Genomic DNA, 5,000 nt, shown 5'->3' on the forward strand with positions numbered 1-5,000 from the left:
AATTATGTCATGAATGGGTATATAGAATGGAAATAGTATATTCAAATAATGTTTTTAAAGGATATAGTGTATAAAAACAGTGAATCCAATAATCAAAGTAGTACATTCAAATTATGTTGTGAATAGGTATATAGTATGAAAATACTAAAATACTACATACAAATTATGTTGTATATTGGTATACAGTATAAAAAAATAGTACATCAATATTATGTCATGAATGGGTATAGGATAAAAGAATACTATATTCAAATTATGTCAGGAATGGGTATACAATATGAAAATTGTACATTCAAATTATGTTGTAAATGGGTATAGTATAAAAATAGCACATTCAAATTATATCATGAATGGGTAAACCGTAAAAGAAAAAGAAAAAAAACTACATTTAAATCATGTTGTAAATGGGTATACAGTGTAAAATATAGTACAATCAAATCATGTCGTAAATGGGTATACAATGTAAAATATAGTACAATCAAATCATGTCGTAAATGGGTATACAGTATATAGGCACTGATATATATCAAGTAAAAGAGCGATTTTGTGGAAAGGAGTAATTATAGTATATAATAAAAAAAATGCATTCCATAAGGGCCATGAATACTGTATGTATCATTCCTGGTAAGCCATTGATATAAAATTATAACAAAAAGATTATACACTACTAAGACATTCTGAAAAAAAGATAAATTGTGAAAGAAAAATCTCTTGTCCTCTGGTACCAGTGAAGAAATATATTAAATTTCTAACTATCTAACAAATTTTAAGATTGTGAATTTCACCAAATGCAAGGGAAGAATCAAATCGGTAGCACTTTGGATTAAGGTAGAGTTGGCACTGGCTTCCTTGCTCTCCCACAATTAACCCATCGAGCCGGTGGGAAATGAAGGTCATGTGGCATAGACAGAGTTGGGAGGCTGATTCGTACTACAGGACCTTCCGGGGACACTGTAAACCTTGGCATCAATCTGACATTGTACTATTGTGGACTTTTCTCACTTAGGATCAGACTCCTGTGGAAAGAAACATCGGACGTTGGGTTGAGAAGGTTGATTTTTCTTTGAGAAGGAATCAAAGGTTATTGCAAAGCTTATGGATTTAGGAATGTATTTATAGAGGTTTCAAGAAATGTTTAAGAAATAGGTTTACCATGACAACAGGAGTGCACAGCTCTACAGAATGGACTGGATATAAAGATGAGCAGATAATAATATGAGTGGTGGGAATTAAATTCCTGAGAAGAGCATGTGGAATGATACATGATAGGAGAAGTCCTGAAGACCTGTTGTTGGGATTGTGCACGTACAGCTGGAGAGAAAAGCAGACAGGAGAATGAGGTGAAATGAACACTGATGGGTGGGTTCAGTACCAAAATGCATGTTCTTTATTCCTCGAAATAAGTGATAAAATTCTCAAAAGAGTCAAGTATTCAAGTTCACTGATCACCATGTACTTTGGGCCACCATCATCATGAGGGATTTGCTTCAGGGTTTCATTAATTTCATCTTCCACTTTGGGAAGAGAAACTAAAATATATGAATGTTAGATACAACATAAATTCACAATATTAATGTCAGCCACAGAAGAATAGTTTCTTACTAAAAATATTGCTATAAGTTAATGTTCAAAATAATAAATCCTGTATGAATGAAAAATAGCAAATAAGAAGATCAGCTTTATATTTTTTTCAACTTACCTCATTTTATTATGAAGATGATGTATGTGATACGAATGAAATAAGGAATATTTTGTATTTATTATAATTCATTATAGAAATATGAATTAGTTGGATCGCTTCACCCTTCTGCTGATCAAATGCTAAGCTCTAATGGTACTCACCTCAAGACTGTGATCAAACAGGAGATTGGGCGAGTTCTCTTCAGTTTTGATCAGTCAAGAGGATCTAATCACCCAACCGGATTCCAGATGATATGATGGGAAGAAAATGTTCATGTCTTATATCTCAGGGAGACTAGACTACTCTTCTTTGATTATGTAAATCTGCAATTAAATGAAGCTAATATTAAAAATTTTTCATGTAGTATATAAAATAGCAACTGAAAGAATGGATCATCAAAACGGATCATATCTTTTAGATTTCACATTATATTTATGATAGAACAATGTTCAAAAGGAAATATATCATATTTCATATTTCCTATTTATTTCTATAATCTTCAGAAATTTACATTAAAAAGGACAATACGGAATCAAATGGCTCCTTCATTCCAAAGGACAATACGGAATCAAATGGCTCCTTCATTCCAAAGGACAATACGGAATCAAATGGCTCCTTCATTCCAAAGGACAATCAAGAATCAAATGGCTCCTTCATTCCAAAGGACAATCAAGAATCAAATGGCTCCTTCATTCCAAAGGACAATCAAGAATCAAATGGCACCTTCATTCCAAAGGACAATCAAGAATCAAATGGCTCCTTCATTCCAAAGGACAATCAAGAATCAAATGGCTCCTTCATTCCAAAGGACAATCAAGAATCAAATGGCACCTTCATTCCAAAGGACAATCAAGAATCAAATGGCTCCTTCATTCCAAAGGACAATCAAGAATCAAATGGCTCCTTCATTCCAAAGGACAATCAAGAATCAAATGACTCCTTCATTCCAAAGGATAATCAAGAATCAAATGACTCCTTCATTCCAAAGGACAACCCGGAATCAAATGTCTCCTTCATTCCAGAGGACAATCCGGAATCTAATGGCTCCTTCATTCAAATGCTCCTTCATTTTTTGAATCTGCCGCAAGAAGTGAAAATGAGAAATATTAATTATGCATCAACCGAATCATCCAGCAACAAATCTTAAGAAAAATATAGAAGTTGAAGAAATGAGGATCTGTGAAAAGAAGAGGAAGATGACTCTAGAGAAGATTCAATAAGAGAAACTCTGTACTCAGATGCTGACTGGATGCAGTGTCCCACCTCTAAAATAAAAGACCGAGGTGAGGAGAGCTGCTACACACAGAGTATGTCGGGTACCCTGTTCCAACAGACCTCGTTTGGAGCTTCTCTTGTCGATCCGGACCTCTGACAATGTAGCTCAGGTCTTTGCGAGGAAGGACTCAATGAGTGCAGAGATGAACTCTCACCAAAGGGCTGGTGAAAGCATCATTAGAGGAGAGGGAGGAATTTCCGAAGAGAAGCTCGTCACTTAATCATTTCCCTGCTAACAAACAATAAACATACAAAATTTGTTATTTTGGAAAACAGAATTATCAAATGCCTCTTACTTAATGGTCAATGATGAATTGGTGAAATAAATGCAATGCCTTAAAACCATTATAAGTAGGTACCTTTTACAATTATTATCCAAAAACAATGTTTACTTCTATTTATGAAAACTAAATAATGGAAGACAGCAAAGAAAAAAAAAACCTGAAGCAACAATTATTGCTGACGTTTGCTGATAATTACTCCTGTGCTCCTCCCTCCTATTCCTTCAGTCTTTCTGTCTGCATGAGAAAAAGAGACATACTTGACCTATTTTACCTTTGCTTGCTTCACGCTGGTATAGAGGAAATCATTACATTTTACAGAGTCCTAATTTATATTGCTTTGTGTAAAAAAAAAAAATAAAAAAAATTAGTATCATCGTATAATTTTTTTTTGGAAATATATATTCAACATGAATAAAAGAAATGAATATTAATGTTACTCTACTCATTCAATTTATCAAAAAAAAGTAACTTACGACTCATTAAGAACAGTAACTCAAAATTCTTTCCCTGAAAATCCTACCTCATCTTATTATTCTCTTCTCCAATGTCAGCTTCAGTTCTTCCTTCCTTCATTTTCTGATAAGAATTACATTCCATGGGTCTGACGGACGCTGGCCTAGCATGTCAGCTTCTCTTAGGTCCAACAAATGACGAGGAACTGTATCCTATTGCATCAGTCAGTCAGCCAGTCAGTCAGTCAGTCAGTCAGTCCGTCAGTAAATCGTCTGTTCTACCAGTTCATCTGATCTACAATAAGAAATAGCATTAATGTATGAGGCCATTATAAAGTTCAAGCGTTTTACAAAAGATAAAATCTCTGCAAAAACATCATAGAATGATAATTGCAAAATTAAATAGATTAACTATAATAATATAGATTCCATTGCAGCAAAGCAGGTCCATTTTAACACGTAGATCCAAAGAAAAAATATACTTTCTGATAAGTTGACTTTCATGTTCAAAGTAATCAAATACAGAACAAGATATTTCACAAAGAACTCACCTGTATGAAAAGTTTTAAGATCCCTTTTTCTCATTTATTTTTTGTTGCATGATTTGAGTCCTTTGAAGGACTTAGGTAAGAATGTTGTCTTCATTCACCTCCAGAGAGAGAGAGAGAGAGAGAGAGAGAGAGAGAGAGAGAGAGAGAGAGAGAGAGAGACGTCTTGCTGAAGAGCTTATGCTTTACAGACCTGAAATCTTAGCGTTTCTCTCAACAGATTCCGTCCAGAGCTTTGAGGGGAGATTAGGGACGTATCATAAGACGTTATCAATTTAGGCTAATATTAAATAATAAAACGTTAAAGGTGATGAAAACAACATTTGTTTCATTCAGAGATTTATTTCTGATGATTTCCACTGTTACTTATTACCTACCATCGCCTCTACTATCATCAGCAAGACCACTAGAATTGGTTTTCATGAATATTTAATACAGAATTTTTAGAGTGAATCTTAGTACATTCAAGTCTTGCAGAATTTACTAAGAATAAGTCATGATAAAAGTCATACACTACTTTGATACTTGAAAAAAATAATTGTATCGAAATGATTAAACAAAGGCAAAGTTTTGAGAATAAATATTAATGAATGATACAACCAGGAGAATAAACATAATAATAGATGTTGACTAAAAAATACAGTTCCCAAAAACAAAAGGTTTTCATGAAAAAAATATTAAACATTCCTTGACAATTGATTGGTACATGTACCAATTCATGACAACGGTCCAAAGTTATTACTTTTTAAATGGGTTATTA

The sequence above is a fragment of the Palaemon carinicauda genome, chromosome 3 (genome assembly GCF_036898095.1).
Source record: "Palaemon carinicauda isolate YSFRI2023 chromosome 3, ASM3689809v2, whole genome shotgun sequence".
In the NCBI taxonomy this organism is placed as follows: domain Eukaryota; kingdom Metazoa; phylum Arthropoda; class Malacostraca; order Decapoda; family Palaemonidae; genus Palaemon; species Palaemon carinicauda.